Below are 25114 nucleotides of genomic sequence, written 5' to 3'. Positions count from 1 at the left end.
TTCCAGGCAGAACGGGATAGTATAGCAAGTGGGTTGTGACAGGGGGCATCTTTTCTGGACCCTGTCACCTCATGCCATGTGTCTTCCGGCAAGTCATGTATAGTCCTCATTGAACAGCATATGTGCTGCATGAGTCCTTGGAACATATTACGAGTCTAAAATATAAAAGCTTATTCACATTTCATGGCCATGTTTGGTTATTTTACACCAGGAAATGTTCATGAAACATTTCTGTACCTACTTAAGGGGCCAAAAGGAATCAATATTTATGGGACAAGTGATGATTATGCCTCTCTTTAAATATTAGTCACACAGACCTGACCACTGAGAACAGCAACTGCCAGGAAAGGGTGAAACGCAGGTCTTATGTGGTTGGTTCATGCACCGATCCTTGTAGAATATTGGAAAATTCTCCTTGCCTTTCCTCTGTCTAACCTTTTCCTATCTTTTTATTTTTCAAATGTGAATATTGTCCTGGATCATGGTAAAATAGTCCTGAAATGTTTGTCTTTCACAGGTGTCAAGATTTTCGGAAAGGGAGCCAGTATCCTAACAGGATTGGCTGAAATAGTCAAGAAAGCACTTAAAGGTGAGGACTTTCTGCACCTCTGGGGAGAGAGGACGGCACCTAGCCTGAGGTCAGTCACCACTGGCTGACGATTCAATATGTACCACTCTGGAGTGAAACCTCAATAAAACCCCGTAAATATTGGCTCAGAGAGCTTATAATGTGGGGTTAAACGGTCATGAGTCGAGGGTGCTCTGCTCAGGAAAGCAAGGAGACTCCATCCAACTCTAGTACACCTGTGCCCTGAAGATCTCCTCCATTGCACTGTTTCTGAGTAATTTTCCTGCACGTTACTCTGAGAACAGTGATTAAGAGATTTCCTGAGTTTGTTCACTGGATTGATTGAGTGTTTGAGCATGGAGGTAGAGTGAATATGTCCAGTTTCAGTCACTTGTTCAGAAACACGATAATTTGAGAAGACATGGTTGTCATCTCAAGCCTGGGCAGTCTCCATACCTCAACCTGTGGCATAGGCACTAGCTCCACAGATACGGTATCAAAGGTCAATGGACACTGGGTGGCCCATTGGCTGTTGGGAATTGGATGGTTGTTGGAAAACCACGTATTCGGTATTAGGAAAAATCCCAGAGTCACCCACCACTGTGATGTGATGGCTCAGCGGAGGCTTGAGGAGAGGTGAGTTAGGAAAGTAAGACCCTGGACCTGGAAACTCTCACCAGTTCTCAGTATTGTTGAATTCCTAGCCAAGCAATATTGTGTCAAATGTGTTGTGATGTGTCAGGATCGTGTCCAGACCAAGACTCCTGAATATGTGTCCTGGTGCAAGTCATCTGCAGTTTTCTCTTCTGAACAGGGAAACATGTTACATGAGTTCTTAGAACAGGTGACGAGTTATGAATACTTCCCATCACAAGGTGTTAGTCTGAAAAAATATTCTCTACCTACTTGCTCTGACCAAGTGAAAATATTTCTTGGTGGAAAAGGTTTATTCCTGTATTATTAAGAGTAATGAAATTATGTAGAGCCATGGAGGAGGGCAACTTCAGGGGAAGCAAGAATCACAGCCCTTGTAGGGTAGCCTGTGAGAACAAGGCTTTACAATATAATAAAAGTCTCCAGGCCCTTTCCTTTGTTGTCTGTTGACTGGTATTATCCTAACCATGTATGATCCTTTTCCTGTTTTATATACCAGGCTTCCTGAAACTCTTGAAATTTCCTCTCTTTCATAGATGAGGTGATGATTTCGAGCATACAATTCAATAACCATACACAAGAGGAAGTGCCAACACTTGAGATTGAATACTCAATACTCAGTGAGGAGAACAAAGGTTTGTAGTTTCTGAACCTCGCGCAAGAGGGATGGGTGCTGAGATTCAGATCAATAACCAATGACCAGTGATTCAGTCAATATGCCTGTTTCTTAAAACCTCAGCAGGGCATAAATATTTCATGGTGATTTTGTGCATATTCCGCCAAGGTGTATTCATCTCAAAAGATTTCTTTCCCTACTTACGTTGGGCCACAAAGTATACCTGAGTGTCAAATGATGAGTATTCCTCTATCATGCAAAATATTTAGAGCAAGCTGGGATGAATGTTCCACAGGAAAAGTAAGAAAGAGCCCTGTGTAGGTTGACTCCTGATACCAAAGCTGACACATTATTAGGAAAGTCTCCAGGCCCCATTCCCACGTTCCCTTTTGACTGTTGCTATTATCCATAATTTCCCCCTCAGTTGTCCACTGTTAATGACTATTTTATTATCCATATTTGATCGTTGTATTAGTCCATGGACCAGGCCACCTCCAACTCTTGGATTTACTCTCCTTCCTAGGTGTGCAGACGAGCCATAAACAGGGCATTGAGAAGCGTTCAGTACTACCTGTGGTTAAAGGGATCCTCGGCGGTGTGCTTAAAGGTTTGTTCTACCTGTACCTCTGGGGAGAGGAGAGGGCACTGAGATTGGAAACAGCCCTCACTGGCCCATGATTCAATCAAAATTCCAGTTTAGCGAATCTCAAGAAAGTCCGCAAATGTGGGCATTCAGAGAGCTTCTGGGCTGTTAAAACATGGAGGGTGGTGATGGGAGGGTCCAGTGTTCTCTAGGACATGGAGTTTCCCACAACTCCACTTCCACTTTGCCTTGCACATCTACTCAGTTTGGTGCGCCTAGATTCATCCTTAGTAACAAGTAGCAATCCCTATGTGAGTGGTCCTCCTGAGTTTGGTCATGAGATTAACTGAGTTTTGAACACAGAAGAGGGGTAATGGAACGTCCCAGTTTTAGACACTTTGTCAAATCATGAGAAATGGGCGCACATGGCTGGTTCCTGAACTCGGGACAATTCTGAGACTCAGCATGCACACTGTAAGATAACTCCCACGATTTCCTCTCCGAATTAAACTGCCTTGTTGCACACCCTGTGTGTGTTCAGGGAACTGGATATTGTTTCTAGAGACACCACATATTTGGTGTCAAGGAACCCCAACTCGCTCTCCCTTGTCCTTTGGGAGATCAGCTGAGTGCTGGGCCAGGGGAGTAATGAAAGTGAGACACTGTACCCAGAATCTGTTACCAGTTATTGGTATTTCAGAGTTTCAGGCAGAAAACAGATAGCGTATCAGGTGGGTTGTGACAGGGTGTATCTTGTTGGGACCCTGTCACCCTCATGCCATGTGTCCTGCGGAAAGTCATGTATAGTCCTCCTCTGAACAGCATATGTGCTGCATGAGTCCTTGGAATGTGTGATGAGTCATAAATATAAATAGCTTATTCACATTTCATGGTCATGTTTGGTCATTTTACACCAGGAAATGTTCATGAAACATTTCTGTACCTACTTACTTGGGGCTAGAAAGAAGGAATATTTATGCGACAAGTGATGATTATCCCTCTATTTAAAAATTGATCACAGACACCTGGACCACTGAGAACAGCAACGGCCAGGAAAGCATGAAACCCAGGCCTTGTGTGGTTGGTTCATGCACCAAGGCTCGTAGAATATTAGAAAATTCTCCGTACCTTTCCTCTGTGTTACCTTTTCCTATTGTTTTATTTTTCATACGTCAACATTGTCCTGGATCATGGTACAATATTCCTGAAATGTTTGTCTTTCACAGGTGCCAAGATTTTTGGAAAGGGAGCCAGTATCCTAACAGGATTGGCTGAAATAGTCAAGAAAGCACTTAAAGGTGAGGACTTTCTGCACCTCTGGGGAGAGAGGAAGACACTGAGCCTGAGGTCAGTCACCACTGGCTGACGATTCAATACGTACCACTCTTGAGTGAAACCTCAATAAAAACCCATAAACATTGGCTCATAGAGCTTGTAAAGTGGGGCTAAACGGTCATGAGTCGAGGGTGCTCTGCTCAGGAAGGCAAGGAGACTCCATCCAACTCCTCTAAACCCGTGCCCTAAATATCTCCTCCATTTCACTGTTTCTGAGCTTTCTTCCTGCATGTTACTCTGAGAACAGTGATTAAGAGTTTTCCTGAGTTTGTTCACTGGATTGATTGAGTGTTTGAGCATGGAGGTAGAGAGGAAATGTCAAGTTTCAGTCACTTTTTCAGAAACATGATGACTCGAGAACACATGGCTGTCATCTGAAGTCTGTCAGTCTCACACCTCAATCTGTGGCATCCCCCAAAACTCTAAAGATATGGTATCAAAGGTCAATGGACACTGGGCGGCCCAATGGGTGTTGGGAATTGGATGGTTGTTGGAAAAACCACATATTTGGTGTCAGGTAAAAACCCAGCCTCATGTTCCACTGTGATTTGATGGCTCAGGTGAGGCTTGGGGAGAGGTGTGTAGGGAAAGGAAGCCCCTGGACCTGGAAACTCTCCCCAGGTCTCTGTATGGTCAAGTTCCTAGCCAATCAATAGTGAATCCTATGGTTTTTCACATCATCGTATAATGTCTGGACCAGGCAACCCACATGCTTATTCCTGGCCAGGTCATCAGCAGTTATCTCATCTGAACAGGGGAAACATGTTATATTAGTTCTTAGAAAAGGTGAAGAGTTATGAAAGGAAAGACTTTATTCATGTGTCATGACCTGATTTGTCCGATTCTAACACAATGCGTTAAGCTGGGAATAAAATTGTCTACCTAATTTCTGTGGCCAAGTAAAAATATTTCTTCATCAAATAATGTTTAGTACTATATTTTTAAAAGTAATGAAAAGATCTGAGCCACGAGGGGAACAGCTGCAGGGAAAGCAAGAACCACAGTCCTTGTGGGGTAGCCTGTGGGCGCAAGGCTGATAAAATATAAGGAAAGTCTCCAGGCCCTTTCCCTTGTTGTCTTTTGACTGGTATTATCTCATGCATCTGTGTTCCTTTTCTTGTTTCATGGCCCATGACTTCTGAAACTCTTGAAACTTACTCTCTTTCATAGGTCAGGTGATGATTTCCGGGATACAATTCGATAACCATACACAAGAGGAATTGCCAACACTCCAGATTGAATACTCAACACTCACTGAGGAGAATGAAGGTTTGTATTTTCTGCACCTCACGGAAGAGGGAAGAGCACTGAGATTCAGATCCATGACCAGTGACCAATGATTCAATCAATATGTCTGTTTCTTGAAACCTCAACAATGCATAAATATTTCATGGTGAATTTAGTGCCTTTTCCGCCATTATGTATTCATCTAAAAATTTTCTTTACCTACGTACTTTGCACCACAACGAATATTTGGGTGTGAAATAATAAGTATTCCTCTATCATGAAAAATAATTAGAGGAAGCTGGTTTGAATCTTCTGCAGGGAACGTAAGAAACAGCCCTGTGTAGGTTGACTCCTGATACCAAAGCTGAGACATTATTAGGAAAGTCTCCAGGTCCATTCCCATGATCTCTTTTGACTCTTGTGTATTATCCATATTTTCCCCCTCATTTTCCACTGTTGACGAGTCTTTTATTATCCATATTTGATCGTTGTATTAGTCCTGGACCAGGCCACCTCCACCTCTTGGATTTACTCTCCTTCCTAGGTGTGCAGACGAGCCATAAACAGGGCATTGAGAAGCGTTCAGTACTACCTGTGGTTAAAGGGATCCTCGGCGGTGTGCTGAAAGGTTTGTTCTTCCTGTACCTCTGGGGAGAGGAGAGGGCACTGAGATTGGGAACAGCCCTCACTGGCCCATGATTCAGTTAAAATTCCTGTTTAGTGAAACCGCAAGAAGAATCCACCAATGTGGGTGTACATAGAGCTTCAGGCCTGTTAATACAAGGAGGGTGGTGTTGTGAGCATCTTCCTGAATTTGGTCACCAGATTAACTGAGTAACTGAACATGGAGTTGGGGTAATGTACCTTTCCAGTTTTAGACACTGCCAAATAATGAGAAATGGGTGCACATGGCTGGCTCCTAAACTCGGGACAATTCTGTGACTCAACATGTAGAAAATATGTTAAGTCCCCCAATTTCCTCTCCGAATTAAATTGCGCTGTTGCACACCCCGTGGGTTTTTGGGTAACTGGATATTGTTTCAAAAGACACCACATATTTGGTGTCAAGGAAACCCAACTAACTCTCCCTTGTGCTTTTGGAGCTCAGCTGAGTGCTGGGTCAGAATAGTACTGAAAGTGGGACAATGCACTAGGTGCTATTGTAAATTACCGGTATTTTCAGAGTTCCAGGCAGAATGGGATAGTATAGCAAGTGGGTTGTGACAGGGGGCATCTTTTCTGGACCCTGTCACCTCATGCCATGTGTCCTCCGGCAAGTCATGTATAGTCCTCATTGAACAGCATATGTGCTGCATGAGTCCTTGGAACATATTATGAGTCATAAATATAAAAGCTTATTCACATTTCATGGCCATGTTTGGTCATTTTGCACCAGGAAAAGTTCATGAAACATTTCAGTAATACTTAATGGGGCCAAAAGGAATGAACATTTATGGGACAAGTGATTATTATCCCTCTCTTTAAATCTTAATCACACAGACCTGACCACTGAGAACAGCAACTGCCAGGAAAGGGTGAAACACAGGTCTTGTGTGGTTTGTTCATGCACCGATGCTTGTAGAATGTTAGAAATTTCTCCATGCCTTTCCTCTGTCTAACCTTTTCGTATCGTTTTATTTTTCAAATGTGAATATTGTCCTGGATCATGGTAAAATAGTCCTGAAATGTTTGTCTTTCACAGGTGTCAAGATTTTCGGAAAGGGAGCCAGTATCCTAACAGGATTGGCTGAAATAGTCAAGAAAGCACTTAAAGGTGAGGACTTTCTGCACCTCTGGGGAGAGAGGAGGGCATTGAGCCTGAGGTCGGTCACCACTGGCTAACAATCCAATGCGTACCACTCTTGAGTGAAACCTCAATAAAAGTCCATAAATATTGCTCAGAGAGCTTATAATGTGGGGTTAAACGGTCATGAGTCGAGGGTGCTCTGCTCAGGAAAGCAAGGAGACTCCATCCAACTCTAGTACACCTGTGCCCTGAAGATCTCCTCCATTGCACTGTTTCTGAGTAATTTTCCTGCACGTTACTCTGAGAACAGTGATTAAGAGATTTCCTGAGTTTGTTCACTGGATTGATTGAGTGTTTGAGCATGGAGGTAGAGTGAATATGTCCAGTTTCAGTCACTTGTTCAGAAACACGATAACTTGAGAAGACATGGCTGTCATCTCAAGCCTGGGCAGTCTCCATACCTCAACCTGTGGCATAGGCACTAGCTCCACAGATACGGTATCAAAGGTCAATGGACACTGGGTGGCCCATTGGCTGTTGGGAATTGGATGGTTGTTGGAAAACCACGTATTCGGTATTAGGAAAAATCCCAGAGTCACCCACCACTGTGATGTGATGGCTCAGGGGAGGCTTGAGGAGAAGTGAGTTAGGAAAGTAAGACCCTGAACCTGGAAAGTCTCATCAGTTCTCAGTATTGTTGAGTTCATAGCCAAGCAATATTGTGTTAAATGTGTTGTGACGTGACAGGATCGTGTCCTGACCAAGACTCCCGAATGTGTGTCCTGGTGCAAGTCATCTGCAGTTTTCTCATCTGATCAGGGAAACATGTTACATGAGTTCTTAGAACAGGTGACGAGTTATGAATACTTCCCACCACAAGGTGTTAATCTGAAAAAATATTCTCTACCTACTTGCTGTGACCAAGTGAAAATATTTCTTGGTGGAAAAGGTTTATTCCTGTATTATTAAGAGTAATGAAATTATGTAGAGCCATGGAGGAGGGCAACTTCAGGGGAAGCAAGAATCACAGCCCTTGTAGGGTAGCCTGTGAGAACAAGGCTTTACAATATAATGAAAGTCTCCAGGCCCTTTCCTTTGTTGTCTGTTGACTGGTATTACCCTAACCATGTATGATCCTTTTCCTGTTTTATATACCAGGCTTCCTGAAACTCTTGAAATTTCCTCTCTTTCATAGATGAGGTGATGATTTCGAGCATACAATTCAATAACCATACACAAGAGGAAGTGCCAACACTTGAGATTGAATACTCAATACTCAGTGAGGAGAATAAAGGTTTGTAGTTCTGAACCTCGTGCAAGAGGGATGGGTGCTGAGATTCAGATCAATAACCAATGACCAATGATTCAGTCAATATGCCTGTTTCTTAAAACCTCAGCAGGGCATAAATATTTCATGGTGATTTTGTGCATATTCCGCCAAGGTGTATTCATCTTAAAAGATTTCTTTCCCTACTTATGTGGGCCACAAAGAATATTTGGTGGTCAAATGATGAGTATTCCTCTATCATGCAAAATATTTAGAGCAAGCTGCGATGAATGTTCCACAGGGAAAGTAAGAAAGAGCCTTGTGTAGGTTGACTCCTGATATCAAGGCTGACACATTATTAGGAAAGTCTCCAGGCCCCATTCCCACGTTCTCTTTTGACTATTGAGTATTATCCAGATTTTCCCCCTCATTTTCCAGTGTTGACACGTATTTTATTATCCATATTTGATCGTTGTTTTAGTCCATGGACCAGGCCTCCTTGAACTCTTGGATTTACTGTCTTTCCTAGGTGTGCAGACAAGCCATAAACAGGGCATTGAGAAGCGTTCAGTACTACCTGTGGTTAAAGGGATCCTCGGCGGTGTGCTTAAAGGTTTGTTCTTCCTGTACCTCTGGGGAGGGGAGAGGGCACTCAGACTGGGAACAGTCCTCACTGGCCCATGATTCAATCAAAATTTCGGTTTAGTGAACCTCAAGAAGAATCCGCAAATGTGGGCATTCAGAGAGCTTCTGGGCTGTTAAAAGATGGAGGATGGTGATGGGAGGGTCCAGTGTTCTCTAGGACATGGAGTTCCCCACAACTCCACTTCCACTTTGCCTTACACATCTACTCAGTTTGGTGCGCCTAGAATTATCCTTAGTAACAAGTAGCAAACCCTATGTGAGTGGTCTTCCTGAGTTTGGTCATGAGATTAACTGAGTTATTGAACACGGAAGAGGGGTAATGGAACTTCCCAGTTTTAGACACTTTGCCAAATCATGAGGAATGGGCGCACACGGCTGGTTCCTGAACTCAGGACAATTCTGAGACTCAGCATGCACACTGTAAGATAACTCCCACGATTTCCTCTCCGAATTAAACTGCCTTGTTGCACACCCTGTGTGCGTTCAGGGAACTGGATATTGTTTTAGAGACACAACATATTTGGTGTCAAGGAACCCAAACTCACTCTCCCTTGTCCTTTGGGACATCAGGTGAGTGCTGGGCCAGGGGAGTAATGAAAGTGAGACACTGTACCCAGAATGTTACCAGTTATTAGTATTTCAGAGTTTCAGGCAGAAAACGGATAGCGTATCAGGTGGGTTGTGACAGGGTGTATCTTGTTGGGACCCTGTCACCCTCATGCCATGTGTCCTGCGGAAAGTCAGGTATAGTCCTCCTCTGAACAGCATAAGTGCTGCATGATCCTTTGAATGTATTATGAGTCATAAATATAAATAACTTATTCACATTTCATGGTCATGTTTGGTCATTTTATACCAGGAAATGTTCATGAAACATTTCTGTTCCTACTTACTTGGGGCTAGAATGAAGGAATATTTATGGGACAAGTGATGATTATCCCTCTATTTAAAAATTGATCACAGACACCTGGACCACTGAGAACAGCAACGGCCAGGAAAGCATGAAACCCAGGCCTTGTGTGGTTGGTTCATGCACCAAGGCTCGTGGAATATTAGAAAATTCTCCGTACCTTTCCTCTGTGTTACCTTTTCCTATTGTTTTATTTTTCATACGTCAACATTGTCCTGGATCATGGTACAATATTCCTGAAATGTTTGTCTTTCACAGGTGCCAAGATTTTCGGAAAGGGAGCCAGTATCCTAACAGGATTGGCTGAAATAGTCAAGAAAGCACTTAAAGGTGAGGACTTTCTGCACCTCTGGGGAGAGAGGAGGGCACCTAGCCTGAGGCCAGTCACCACTGGCTGACGATTCAATACGTACTACTCTTGAGTGAAAGCTCAATAAAAACCCATAAATATTGGCTCAGAGAGCCTATAAAGTGGGGCTAAATGGTCATGAGTCGAGGGTTCTCTGCTCAGGAAGGCAAGGAGACTCCATCCAACTCCTCTAAACCCGTGCCCTAAATATCTCCTCCATTTCATTTTTTCTGAGCTTTCTTCCTGCATGTTACTCTGAGAACAGTGATTAAGAGTTTTCCTGAGTTTGTTCACTGGTTTGATTGAGTGTTTGAGTATGGAGGTAGAGTGGAAATGTCAAGTTTCAGTCACTTCTTCAGAAACATGATAACTGGAGAACACATGGCTGTCATCTCAAGTCTGTCAGTCTCATACCTCAATCTGTGGCATCACCAAAAACTCTAAAGATATGGTATCAAAGTAAATGGACACTGGGCGGCCCAATGGGTGTTGGGAATTGGATGGTTGTTGGAAAAACCACATATTTGGTGTCAGGAAAAAACCCAGACACATATTCCACTGTGATTTGATGGCTCAGGTGAGGCTTGGGGAGAGGTGAGTAGTGAATGGAAGCTCCTGGACCTGGAAACTCTCCAAGGTCTCTGTATTGGCGAGTTCCTAGCCAATCAATAGTGAATCAAATGGTTTTTGACATCATCGTTTAATGTCTGTACCAGGCAACCCTCATGCTTATTCCTTGCCAGGTCATCAGCAGTTTCCTCATCCGAACAGGGGAAACATGTTACATTAGTTCTTAGAAAAGATGAAGAGTTATGAAAGGAAACACTTTATTCATGTGTCATGACCTAATTTGTCCATATTCCAACACAATGCATTAAGCTGGAAAAAAAATTCTCTACCTAATTGCTGTGGCCAAGTAAATATATTTCTTTATCAAATAATGTTTATTCCTATATTATTAAGAGTAATGAAAAGATCTGAGCCACGAGGGGAACAGCTGCAGGGAAAGCAAGAATCACAGTCCTTGTGGGGTCGCCTGTGGGCACAAGGCTGATACAACATAAGGAAAGTCTCCAGGCCCTTTCCTTTGTTGTCTTTTGACTGGTATTATCTCATGCTTCTGTGTTCCTTTTCTTTTTTCATGGACCATGTCTTCTGAAACTCTTGAAACTTACTCTCTTTCATAGGTCAGGTGATGATTTCCGGGATACAATTCAATAACCATACACAAGAGGAATTGCCAACACTCCAGATTGAATACTCAACACTCACTGAGGGGAATGAGGGTTTGTATTTTCTGCACCTCACGGAAGAGGGAAGAGCACTGAGATTCAGATCCACGACCAGTGACCAATGATTCAATCAATATGTCTGTTTCTTGAAACTTCAACAGTGCATAAATATTTCATGGTGAATTTAGTGCCTTTTCCGCCATTATGTATTCATCTAAAATTTTTATTTACCTACGTACTTTGCGCCACAACGAATATTTGGGTGTGAAGTAATAAGTATTCCTCTATCATGAAAAATAATTAGAGCAAGCTGGTTTGAATGTTTTGCAGGGAACGTAAGAAACAGCCCTGTGTGGTTTGATTCCTGATACCAAAGCTGAGACATTATTAGGAAAGTCTCCAGGCCCATTCCCACAATCTCTTTGGACTCTTGTGTATTATTCATATTTTCCCCCTCATTTTCCACTGTTGACGAGTCTTTTATTATCCATATTTGATCGTTGTATTAGTCCATGGACCAGGCCACCTCCAACTCTTGGATTTACTCTCTTTCCTAGGTGTGCAGACGAGCCATAAACAGGGCATTGAGAAGCGTTCAGTACTACCTGTGGTTAAAGGGATCCTCGGCGGTGTGCTGAAAGGTTTGTTCTTCCTGTACCTCTGGGGAGAGGAGAGGGCACTGAGATTGGGAACAGCCCTCACTGGCTCATGATTCAGTTAAAATTCCTGTTTAGTGAAACCGCAAGAAGAATCCACCAATGTGAGTGTACATAGAGCTTCAGGCCTGTTAATACAGGGAGGGTGGTGTTGTGAGCATCTTCCTGAATTTGGTCACCAGATTAACTGAGTAACTGAACATGGAGTTGGGGTAATGTACCTTTCCAGTTTTAGACACTTTGCCAAATAATGAGGAATGGGTGCACATGGCTGGCTCCTAAACTCGGGACAATTCTGTGACTCAACATGTAGAAAATATGTTAAGTCCCCCAATTTCCTCTCCGAATTAAATTGCGTTGTTGCACACCCCATGGGTGTTTGGGTACTGGATATTGTTTCGAAAGACATCACATATTTGGTGTCAAGGAAACCTATCTCACTCTCCCTTGTGCTTTTGGAGCTCAGCTGAGTGCTGGGTCAGAGGAGTACTGAAAGTGGAACAATGCACCAGGTGCTGTTACAAATTATCGGTATTTTCAGAGTTCCAGGCAGAACGGGATAGTATAGCAAGTGGGTTGTGACAGGGGGCATCTTTTCTGGACCTGTACCCTCATGCCATGTATCTTCCGGTCAGTCATGTATAGTCCTCATTTAACAGCATATGTGCTGCATGAGTCCTTGGAACATATTACGAGTCTAAAATATAAAAGCTTATTCACATTTCATGGCCATGTTTGGTCATTTTACACCAGGAAATGTTCATGAAACATTTCTGTACCTACTTAAGGGGCCAAAAGGAATCAATATTTATGGGACAAGTGATGATTATGCCTCTCTTTAAATATTAGTCACACAGACCTGACCACTGAGAACAGCAACTGCCAGGAAAGGGTGAAACGCAGGTCTTGTGTGGTTGGTTCATGCACCGATCCTTGTAGAATATTAGAAAATTCTCCATGCCTTTCCTCTGTATAACCTTTTCCTATGTTTTATTTTTCAAATGTGAATATTGTCCTGGATCATGGTAAAATAGTCCTGAAATGTTTATCTTTCACAGGTGTCAAGATTTTCGGAAAGGGAGCCAGTATCCTAACAGGATTGGCTGAAATAGTCAAAAAAGCACTTAAAGGTGAGGACTTTCTGCACCTCTGGGGAGAGAGGAGGGCACCTAGCCTGAGGCCAGTCACCACTGGCTGACGACTCAATACGTACCACTTTTGAGTGAAACCTCAATAAAAACCCCGTAAATATTGGCTCAGAGAGCTTATAATGTGGGGTTAAATGGTCATGAGTCGAGGGTGGTCTGCTCAGGAAGGCAAGGAGACTCCATCCAACTCCAGTACACCTGTTCCCTGAAGATCTCCTCCGTTGCACTGTTTCTGAGTAATTTTCCTGCACGTTACTCTGAGAACAGTGATTAAGAGTTTTCCTGAGTTTGTTCACTGGATTGATTGAGTGTTTGAGCATGGAGGTAGACTGAATATGTCAATTTTCAGTCACTTGTTCAGAAACACGGTAACTTGAGAAGACATGGTTGTCATCTCAAGCCTGGGCAGTCTCGATACCTCAACCTGTGGCATAGGCACTAGCTCCACAGATACGGTATCAAAGGTCAATGGACACTGGGTGGCCCATTGGCTGTTGGGAATTGGATGATTGTTGGAAAACCACGTATTCGGTATTAGGAAAAATCCCAGAGTCACCCACCATTGTGATGTGATGGCTCAGCGGAGGCTTGAGGAGAGGTGAGTTAGGAAAGTAAGACCCTGAACCTGGAAACTCTCACCAGTTCTCAGTATTGTTGAATTCCTAGCCAAACAATATTGTGTCAAAAATGTTGCGACGTGTCAGGATAGTGTCCTGACCAAGACTCCCGAATGTGTTTCCTGGTGCAAGTCATCTGCAGTTTTCTCTTCTGAACAGGGAAACATGTTACATGAGTTCTTAGAACAGGTGACGAGTTATGAATACTTCCCACCACAAGGTGTTAGTCTGAAAAAATATTCTCTACCTACTTGCTCTGACCAAGTGAAAATATTTCTTGGTGGAAAAGGTTTATTCCTGTATTATTAAGAGTAATGAAGGGATGTAGAGCCATGGAGGAGGGCAACTTCAGGGGAAGCAAGAATCACAGCCCTTGTAGGGTAGCCTGTGAGAACAAGGCTTTACAATATAATGAAAGTCTCCAGGCCCTTTCCTTTGTTGTCTGTTGACTGGTATTATCCTAACCATGTATGATCCTTTTCCTGTTTTATATACCAGGCTTCCTGAAACTCTTGAAATTTCCTCTCTTTCATAGATGAGGTGATGATTTCGAGCATACAATTCAATAACCATACACAAGAGGAAGTGCCAACACTTGAGATTGAATACTCAATACTCAGTGAGGAGAACAAAGGTTTGTAGTTTCTGAACCTCGCGCAAGAGGGATGGGTGCTGAGATTCAGATCAATAACCAATGACCAGTGATTCAATCAATATGCCTGTTTCTTAAAACCTCAGCAGGGCATAAATATTTCATGGTGATTTTGTGCATATTCCGCCAAGGTGTATTCATCTTAAAAGATTTCTTTCCCTACTTACGTTGGGCCACAAAGAATATTTGGTGGTCAAATGATGAGTATTCCTCTATCATGCAAAATATTTAGAGCAAGCTGGGATGAATGTTCCACAGGGAAAGTAAGAAAGAGCCCTGTGTAGGTTGACTCCTGATATCAAGGCTGACACATTATTAGGAAAGTCTCCAAACCCCATTCCCACGTGCTCTTTTGACTGTTGCTATTATCCATAATTTCCCCCTCAGTTGTCCACTGTTAATGACTATTTTATTATCCATATTTGATCGTTGTATTAGTCCGTGGACCAGGCCTCCTTGAACTCTTGTATTTACTGTCTTTCCAGGTGTGCAGACGAGCCATAAACAGGGCATTGATAAGCGTTCAGTGCTCCCTGTGGTTAAAGGGATCCTCGGCGGTGTGCTTAAAGGTTTGTTCTTCCTGTACCTCTGGGGAGGGGAGAGGGCACTCAGACTGGGAACAGTCCTCACTGGCCCATGATTCAATCAAAATTCCGGTTTAGTGAACCTCAAGAAGAATCCGCAAATGTGGGCATTCAGAGAGCTTCTGGGCTGTTAAAACATGGAGGGTGGTGATGGGATGGTCCAGTGTTCTCTAGGACATGGAGTTTCCCACAACTCCACTTCCACTTTGCCTTACACATCTACTCAGTTTGGTGTGCCTAGAATTATCCTTAGTAACAAGTTGCAATCCCTATGTGAGTGGACTTCCTGAGTTTGGTCATGAGATTAACTGAGTTTTAAACACGGAAGAGGGGTAATGGAACGTCCCAGTTTTAGACACTTTGCCAAATCATGAGGAATGGGTGCACATGGCTGGTTCCTGAACTCGGGACAATTCTGAGACTCAGCATGCACACTGTAAGATAACTCCCACAATTTCCTCTCCGAATTAAACTGCCTTGTTTCACACCCTGTGTGTGTTCAGGGAATTGGATATTGTTTCTAGAGACACCACATATTTGGTGTCAAGGAACCCCAACTCCCTCTCCCTTGTCCTTTGGGAGATCAGCTGAGTGCTGGGCCAGGGGAGTAATGAAAGTGAGACACTGTACCCAGAATGTGTTACCAGTTGTCGGTATTTTCAGAGTTCCAGGCAAAAAGGATAGTGTATCAAGTGGGTTGTGACAGGGTGTATCTTGTTGGGACCCTGACACCCTCATGCCATGTGTCCTCTGTAGAGACAAGGTGGAGACATCATCTCATGTCAAGTAGAGACATCATCTGAACAGCATATGTGCTGCATGAGTCCTTGGAATGTGTGATGAGTCATAAATATAAACAGCTTATTCACATTTCATGGTCATGTTTGGTCATTTTATACCAGGAAATGTTCATGAAACATTTCTGTGCCTACTTACTTGGGGCTAGAAAGAAGGAATATTTATGGGACAAGTGATGATATCCCTCTATTTAAAAATTGATCACAGACACCTGGACCACTGAGAACAGCAACTGCCAGGAAAGCATGAAACCCAGGCCTTGTGTGGTTGGTTCCTGCACCAAGGCTCGTAGAATATTAGAAAATTCTCCGTACCTTTCCTCTGTGTTACCATTTCCTATTGTTTTATTTTTCATACGTCAACATTGTCCTGGATCATGGTACAATATTCCTGAAATGTTTGTCTTTCACAGGTGCCAAGATTTTTGGAAAGGGAGCCAGTATCCTAACAGGATTGGCTGAAATAGTCAAGAAAGCACTTAAAGGTGAGGACTTTCTGCACCTCTGGGGAGAGAGGAGGGCACCTAGCCTGAGGCCAGTCACCACTGGCTGACGATTCAATACGTACCACTCTTGAGTGAAAGCTCAATAAAAACCCATAAATATTGGCTCAGAGAGCTTATAATGTGGGGCTAAATGGCCATGAGTCGAGGGTTCTCTGCTCAGGAAGGCAAGGAGACTCCATCCAACTCCTCTAAACCCGTGCCCTAAATATCTCCTCCATTTCACTGTTTTTGAGCTTTCTTCCTGCATTTTACTTAGAACAGTGATTAAGAGTTTTTCAGAGTTTGTTCACTGGTTTGATTGAGTGTTTGAGCATGGAGGTAGAGTGGAAATGTCAAGTTTCAGTCACTTTTTCAGAAACATGATAACTGGAGAACACATGGCTGTCATCTGAAGTCTGTCAGTCTCATACTTCAATCTGTGGCATCGCCAAAAACTCTAAAGATATGGTATCAAAGGTCAATGGACACTGGGCGGCCCAATGGGTGTGGGGAGTTGGATGGTTGTTGGAAAAACCACATATTTGGTGTCAGGCAAAAACCCAGACTCAAGTTCGACTGTGATTTGATGGCTCAGGTGAGGCTTGGGGAGAGTTGAGTAGTGAATGGAAGGCCCTGGACCTGGAAACTCTCCCCAGGTCTCTGTATTGGCAAGTTCCTAGCCAATCAATAGTGAATCAAATGGTTTTTGACATCATCATAGAATGTCTGGACCAGGCAACCCTCATGCTTATTCCTAGCCAGGTCATCAGTAGTTCCTCATCTGAACAGAGGAAACATGTTGTATTAGTTCTTAGAAAAGATATAGAGTTTTGAAAGGAAACACTTTATTCACGTGTCATGACCTGATTTGTCCATATTCCAACACAATGCATTAAGCTGGAAAAAAAATTCTCTACCTAATTGCTGTGGCCAAGTAAATATATTTCTTTATCAAATAATGTTTATTCCTGTATTATTAAGAGTAATGTAAAGATCCGAGCCACGTGGGTAACAGCAGCAGGGAAAGCAAGAATCACAGTCCTTGTGGGGTAGCCTGTGGGCGCAAGGCTGATAAAATATAAGGAAAGTCTCCAGGCCCTTTCCCTTGTTGTCTTTTGACTGGTATTATCTCATGCATCTGTGTTCCTTTTCTTGTTTCATGGCCCATGACTTCTGAAACTCTTGAAACTTACTCTCTTTCATAGGTCAGGTGATGATTTCCGGGATACAATTCGATAACCATACACAAGAGGAATTGCCAACACTCCAGATTGAATACTCAACACTCACTGAGGAGAATGAAGGTTTGTATTTTCTGCACCTCACGGAAGAGGGAAGAGCACTGAGATTCAGATCCATGACCAGTGACCAATGATTCAATCAATATGTCTGTTTCTTGAAACCTCAACAGTGCATAAATATTTCATGGTGAATTTAGTGCCTTTTCCGCCATTATGTATTCATCTAAAAATTTTCTTTACCTATGTACTTTGCGCCACAATGAATATTTGAGTGTGAAATAATGAGTATTCCTCTATCATGAAAAATAATTAGAGCAAGCTGGTGTGAATGTTCTGCGGGCAACGTAAGAAATAGCCCTGTGTAAGTTGACTCCTGATACCAAAGCTGAGACATTATTAGGAAAGTCTGCAGGCCCATTCCCATGATCTCTTTGGACTCTTGTGTATTATCCATATTTTCCCCCTCATTTTCCACTGTTGACGAGTCTTTTATTATCCATATTTGATCGTTGTATTAGTCCATGGACCAGGCCTCCTCTAACTCTTGGATGTACTCTCCTTCCTAGGTGTGCAGACGAGCCATAAACAGGGCATTGAGAAGCGTTCAGTACTACCTGTGGTTAAAGGGATCCTCGGCGGTGTGCTGAAAGGTTTGTTCTTCCTGTACCTCTGGGGAGAGGAGAGGGCACTGAGATTGGGAACAGCCCTCACTGGCTCATGATTCAGTTAAAATTCCTGTTTAGTGAAACCGCAAGAAGAATCCACCAATGTGAGTGTACATAGCGCTTCAGGCCTGTTAATACAGGGAGGGTGGTGTTGTGAGCATCTTCCTGAATTTGGTCACCAGATTAACTGAGTAACTGAACATGGAGTTGGGGTAATGTACCTTTCCAGTTTTAGACACTTTGCCAAATAATGAGGAATGGGTGCACATGGCTGGCTCCTAAACTCGGGACAATTCTGTGACTCAACATGTAGAAAATATGTTAAGTCCCCCAATTTCCTCTCCGAATTAAATTGCGTTGTTGCACACCCCATGGGTTTTTGGGTAACTGGATATTGTTTCGAAAGACACCACATATTTGGTGTCAAGGAAACCCAACTCACTCTCCCTTGTGCTTTGGGATCTCAGCTGAGTGCTGGGTCAGAGGAGTGCTGAAAGTGGGACAATGCACCAGGTGTAGTTACAAATTATCGGTATTTTCAGAGTTCCAGGCAGAACGGGATAGTATAGCAAGTGGGTTGTGACAGGGAGCATCTTTTCTGAACCTGTACCCACATGCCATGTGTCCTCTGGCCAGTCATCTATAGTCCTCATTGAACAGCATATGTGCTGCATGAGTCCTTGGAACATATTACGAGTCATAAATATAAAAGCTTATTCACATTTCATGGCCATGGTTGGTCATTTTATACCATGAAATGTTCATGAAACATTTCGGTACCTACTTATGGGGCCAAAAGGAATGAATATTTATGGGACAAGTGATGATTATCCCTCTCTTTAAATATTAGTCACACAGACCTGATCACTGAGAACAGCAACTGCCAGGAAAGCGTGAAACGCAGGTCTTATGTGGTTGGTTCATGCACCGATGCCTGTAGAATATTAGAAAATTCCCCACGCCTTTCCTCTGTCTAACCTTTTCCTAACGTTTTATTTTTCAAATGTGAATATTGTCCTGGATCATGGTAAAATATCCCTGAAATGTTTGTCTTTCACAGGTGTCAAGATTTTCGGAAAGGGAGCCAGTATCCTAACAGGATTGGCTGAAATAGTCAAGAAAGCACTTAAAGGTGAGGACTTTCTGCACCTCTGGGGAGAGAGGACGGCACTGAGCCTGAGGTCAGTCACCACTGGCTGAGGATTCAATATGTACCACTCTTGAGTGAAACCTCAATAAAAACCTGTAAATATTGGCTCAGAGAGCTTATAATATGGGGTTAAACGGTCATGAGTCGAGGGTTTTCTGCTCAGGAAGGCAAGGAGACTCCATCCAACTCTAGTACACCTGTGCCCTGAAGATCTCCTCCATTGCACTGTTTCTGAGTAATTTTCCTGCACGTTACTCTGAGAACAGTGATTAAGAGTTTTCCTGAGTTTGTTCACTGGATTGATTGAGTGTTTGAGCATGGAGGTAGAGTGAATATGTCAAGTTTCATTCACTTGTTCAGAAACACAATAACTTGAGAAGACATGGTTGTCATCTCAAGCCTGGGCAGTCTCGATACCTCAACCTGTGGCATAGGCACTAGCTCCACAGATACGGTATCAAAGGTCAATGGACACTGGGTGGCCCATTGGCTGTTGGGAATTGGATGGTTGTTGGAAAACCACGTATTCGGTATTAGGAAAAATCCCAGAGTCACCCACCACTGTGATGTGATGGCTCAGGGGAGGCTTGAGGAGAGGTGAGTTAGGAAAGTAAGATCCTGAACCTGGAAACTCTCACCAGTTCTCAGTATTGTTGAGTTCATAGCCAAGCAATATTGTGTTAAATGCGTTGTGGCGTGACAGGATCATGTCCTGACCAAGATACCCGAATGTGTGTCCTGGTGCAAGTCGTCTGCAGTTTTCTCATCTGATCAGGGAAACATGTTACATGAGTTCTTAGAACAGGTGACGAGTTATGAATACTTCCCACCACAAGGTGTTAGTCTGAAAAAATATTCTCTACCTACTTGCTGTTACCAAGTGAAAATATTTCTTGGTGGAAAAGGTTTATTCCTGTATTATTAAGAGTAATGAAAAGATGTAGAGCCATGGAGGAGGGCAGCTTCAGGGGAAGCAAGAAACACAGCCCTTGTAGGGTAGCCTGTGAGAACAAGGCTTTACAATATAATGAAAGTCTCCAGGCCCTTTCCTTTGTTGTCTGTTGACTGGTATTATCCTAACCATGTATGATCCTTTTCCTGTTTTATATACCAGGCTTCCTGAAACTCTTGAAATTTCCTCTCTTTCATAGATGAGGTGATGATTTCGAGCATACAATTCAATAACCATACACAAGAGGAAGTGCCAACACTTGAGATTGAATACTCAATACTCAGTGAGGAGAACAAAGGTTTGTAGTTTCTGAACCTCGTGCAAGAGGGATGGGTGCTGAGATTCAGATCAATAACCAATGACCAGTGATTCAATCAATATGCCTGTTTCTTAAAACTTCAGCAGTGCGTAAATATTTCATGGTGAGTTTTTTGCATGTTCCAAGAAGATGTATAAATCTCAAAAAATTTCTTTACCTTCTCAGTTTGGGCAAGGAAAAATATTTAGGTGTCAATAAAGGAGTATTCTGCTATCATGAAAAGAAATTAGGAAAACCTGGTATGACTGTTCTGCAGGGAATGTGTGAAACAGTCCTCTGTATGTTGACTATTGATACCAAAGCTGAGACATGATTAGGAAAGTCTCCAGTCCCTTTCCATGTCCCGTTTGACAACTGTTTATTATCCATATTTATTCCCTCCTTTGTCCACTCTTCACTACCATTTTATTATGCATATTTGATCCTTGTTTTAGTTCATGGACCAGGCCTCCTGAAATCTGGAATTTTCTGTCTTTCATAGGTGTGGAGACAAGCCATAAACGGGTACTTGAGAAGCGTTCAGTAGTACATGTGGTCAAAAGTATCCTCGGCGGTGTGATGAAAGGTTTGATATTCTTGTATTTCTGGGGAGAGGAAAGGGCCCTGATTATGGGAACAGTAACCACTGGACAATGATTCAATCAAAATACCTGTTGAATGAAACCTGAAGAAGAATCCATAAAAGTTGGCATTCAGAGAGCTTCTGGGCTGTTAAATTAGTGAGGTTGGTGTTGGGAGGGTCCTGTGTTCTCCAGGACATTGCGTCTCCCCACAACTCCACTTCCGCTTTGCCTTGCACATCTCAGTCACTTTGGTGTGTCTAGATTTATCCTTAACACTACTGTGAGACCCGCGTGTGAGTCGTCTTCCTGAGGCTGGTCATCAGATTAACTGAATTATTGAACATGGATGTGAAGTAATGGAACTTCCCAGTTTTAGACACTTTGTCAAATCATGAGGGATGTGCCCACGTGGTTGGTATCTGAAGTGAGCACAGTTCTGAGACCTCAACCTGCAGAATGTATATTCCCCCGATTTCCCCTCCGAATTAAGTTGCCTTGTTGCACACCCAATGGGTGTTTGGGGAATTGGATGTTGTTTCGAGAGATACCACATATTTGGTGTCCAGGAATCCCAACTCCCTCTCCCTTGTGCTTTGGGAGCTCAGGTGAGTGCTGGGCCAGGGGAGTAATGAAAGTGAGGCACTGCACCCAGAAGCTGTTACCAGTTACCGGTATTTTCAGAGCTCCCTTCAGAATAGGAGAGTGTATCAAGTGGTTGTGACGGGGTGCATCTTGTTTGGAACCTGTCACCCTCATGCCATGTGTCCTCCGGCAAGTCATGTAGAGTCCTCGTCTGAACAGCAGATGAGCGCTGCATGAGTTCTTTGAACACGAAGTGAAGTTTCTTCATTCGTGTCCGACTCTTTGCAACCCATGGACTATAGCCCGCCAGGTTCCTCTGTCCATGGGATTTTCGAGGCAAGAATCCTGGAGTGGGTTGCTATTTCTTTCTCCACTGAACATATTATCAGTCATAAATAAAAGCAGTTTATTCACATTTCATGGCCATGTTTGGTCATTTTCCAGAAGGATATGTTCATGAAATATTTCTCTACCTAGAGAATGAATATTTACGGGACAAGTGATGATTATCCCTCTATTTAAAAATTAATCACACAGACCCTGACCACTCAGAAATGGAACTGCTGGGAAAGGATGAAAACCAGCCCTTGGCTCATGGGACCAAGGCTTGAACAATATTAGCAAATCATCCAGACCTTTTCCTTTGTCTACTTCTTATCATTTTATTTTTCATATTTGAACATTGTCCTTGTTCTTGGTCCGATAGTCATGACAATTTTGAAATGTTTGTCTTTCTTAGGTACCAAGATTTTCGGAAAGGGAGCCAGTATACTCACAGGATTGGCTGAAATAGTCAAGAAAGCACTTAAAGGTTAGGACTTTCTGCTCCTCTGGGGAGACGGGAGGGCACTGAGCCTGAGGTCCGTCACCACCGGCTGACGATTCAATATGTACAACTCTTGAATGAAACCTCAATAAAAATCTGTAAATATTGGCTCAGAGAGCTTATGACAAGGGAATAAACGGTCATGAGGTGAGGGTGTCTGCGCAGGAAGGCAAGGAGGCTCCATCCACCTCCACTCCTCCCATGTCCGAAAGATCTCCTCCATTTCATGGTTTCTGAGTTATTTCCTGTATGTTAATCTGAGAACAGTGATTAAGAGTTTTCCTGAGTTTGGTTGCTGGTTTGATTGACTTTTTGAGCATGGAGGTGGAGTCATGGAAATTTCGAGTTTCAGTCACTTGGTCAGAAGCATGATAACCCAAGAACACATGGCTGGCATCTGAAGTCAGGGCATTCTTGATACCTCAACCTCTGGCATCGGCCCTGACTCCAAAAACACAGTATCAGAAGTCAGTGAACAGTGGGAGGCCTGTTGGGTGCTGGGAATTGGATGGTTGGTGGAAAAACCACATATTTGGTGTCAGGAAAAATAGACTCACCCAGGCTCACCCTCCCCTGTGATGTGAAGGCTCAGGTGAGGCTTGGGGAGTGTTGAGTAGTGAAAGTAAGCCCTTGGACCTGGAAACGCTCACCCATTATTTATACCGTCGAGTTCCTAGCCAATCAATAGTGTATCAAATGTGATGTGACATGACAGTATCTTGTCCTGACCAGGCCACCCACATGCTTGTGTCCTGGGGCAAGTCATCAGCAGTTCCTCATCTGTATAGGGGAAACATGTGACATTAGTTCTTAGAAGAGATGACGAGTTATGAATAGAAAGACTTTATTCACGTGTCATGACCAGATTTGCCCATTTTCCATCAGAATGTTTTAATCTTTAAAAAGATTGTCTACCTACGTAGTTTGGCCACATAAAAATATTTCTCTAACAAATAATGTTTATTCCTGTGTTGTTAAGAGTAATTAAAAGATGTTGAACCATGGAGGAGGGCAACTGCAGGGAAAGCAAGAAACAGCCCTTGTGGGGTAGCCTGTGGGCACAAGGCTGATACAATATAAGGAAAGTCTCCAGGCCCTTTCCTTTGTTGTCTTTTGACTGGTATTATCTAATGCTTCTGTGTTCCTTTTCTTTTTTCATGGTCTATGTGTTCTGAAACTCTTGAAACTTACTCTCTTTCATAGGTCAGGTGATGATTTCCGGGATACAATTCGATAACCATACACAAGAGGAATTGCCAACACTTAATATGGAATACTCAACACTCAGTGAGGAGAATAAAGGTTTGTAGTGTCTGCATCTTGGGGAAGAGGGAAGAGCACTGATATTCAGATCAATGACCAATGATTCATTCAATAAGCCTGTTTATTGAAACCTGAACAGTGCATAAATATTTAGGTTCAGAGAGTTTTTTCTGGGTGGTCAGGACCATTGTGAGGGTGTTGTGCTCACTGGGGAATGGAGGCTCCACACACCTCCACTGCTCCTTTGCCCTACTCTTCTCCTCCATTTCACTGTGAATGTTTCATGTGTATTCATCTGGGAGCAGTAAATAAGTGTTGTCCAAAGTTTGGTCATCATTAACACTCAGTTATTGAACATGGAGTTGGGATCATGGACCTCTCCATTTTAACCATTTGGTCATAAGCCAAACTAAGTGGGGACCACGTTGCTTGCACTAAAGTGAGGACAGTCTTGGGTGCTCAACCTGTGGGATCTGCAGTAACTGCAGAGACTTCATACCAGACATCAGTTGACTGCGGGACACCCAGTGGGTGTCTGGAGAATTGCTTAATGTTCATAGAGACACCATATATTTGTTATAGGATAAATCCAGGCTCAGTCTGCCATTTGATTTGGGCATTTAAGTTACCTTACGTACAAGGAAGTAATGAAAGTATGTCGCCAGCTCCAGAAACTCTTACAAGTAAACTGTGTTTCCTGAATTCCCAATAGAATCATATATTATATCAGATGCGTTATGACACCATAGCATCTTGTCCTGACTCTACCATCCACATGCTGTGTTTCATGGGAAAAATTATTCACAATTTCCTCATCTGAAGAAGGGAAATATATTACATACATCCTTTGAACAGAGTTCCAGTCATGAGTGTAAAGAATTTATGCCCTGCCTCCTAGTGTCTGCAGTGTTTGAAAGTTTAGTTTCCTGACAAGGAACTGAACCTACGACTACTTAACTGGAATACAGATTCTTAACCACTGGACCACCTTGGAAGTCTTATAGATGTTCTTCAGCTTATCAAAGGCATTATACCTATCTTCCTTAGAAGACTCCATGAGGAGATAGACATTTGTACATGATTACTATATCATGTCATCCTTAGCAATGCTCATATTCTGTCCCAGAAGGGGTGTTTCAACTGAAATGGGCATTTCAATTTGATCACACTGCCCCACCCTAACATTCTCTATGGCAAACAAACCTGTGGTTCTAGTTGTTGTCCTTGTACGGAGCAGTGATGACCATCCTCATAACTGAGCCATTGCCCTTCTAGTTTCACCAGCTTTTATGCCTGCTTTCTGCGTGGAGCCTAAATTTGTGGGTGTCTGCAAGGCCTCGATGAACAGGTACTTCTTCAATGCCCAGACCGGCCTCTGTGAGCTGTTTGTGTATCGCGGTTGTGGAGGAAACAAAAACAACTTCCTAACGTTGGAGGAGTGCATGGAGACCTGCTATCCAAAGGCATAGTCCCTGTGGTAA

At 43.1% G+C, this 25114-nt stretch overlaps 1 pseudogene across 1 annotated transcript; it reads left to right on the top strand.

Annotated features, from left to right (window-relative positions):
* The first annotated feature begins 409 nt into the window (after nucleotides 1-409).
* On the top strand, nucleotides 410-25114 carry LOC129555894 (uncharacterized; annotated as a pseudogene). Its single transcript, XR_016039239.1, has 24 exons — nucleotides 410-589; nucleotides 1759-1857; nucleotides 2362-2445; nucleotides 3648-3719; nucleotides 4927-5025; nucleotides 5528-5611; nucleotides 6686-6757; nucleotides 7926-8024; nucleotides 8527-8610; nucleotides 9811-9882; nucleotides 11089-11187; nucleotides 11691-11774; nucleotides 12848-12919; nucleotides 14090-14188; nucleotides 14692-14775; nucleotides 16001-16072; nucleotides 17278-17376; nucleotides 17880-17963; nucleotides 19039-19110; nucleotides 20280-20378; nucleotides 20881-20964; nucleotides 22284-22355; nucleotides 23574-23672; nucleotides 24909-25114. The product of XR_016039239.1 is annotated as an uncharacterized LOC129555894 (transcript).

This window comes from Moschus berezovskii, chromosome 15, assembly GCF_049115385.1.
Source record: "Moschus berezovskii isolate FMDL1 chromosome 15, NW_MosBer_1.0, whole genome shotgun sequence".
Taxonomy (NCBI): domain Eukaryota; kingdom Metazoa; phylum Chordata; class Mammalia; order Artiodactyla; family Moschidae; genus Moschus; species Moschus berezovskii.
The sequence above is the reverse complement of the archived record's forward strand: the minus strand, read 5'-3'. Positions and strand labels throughout refer to the sequence as shown.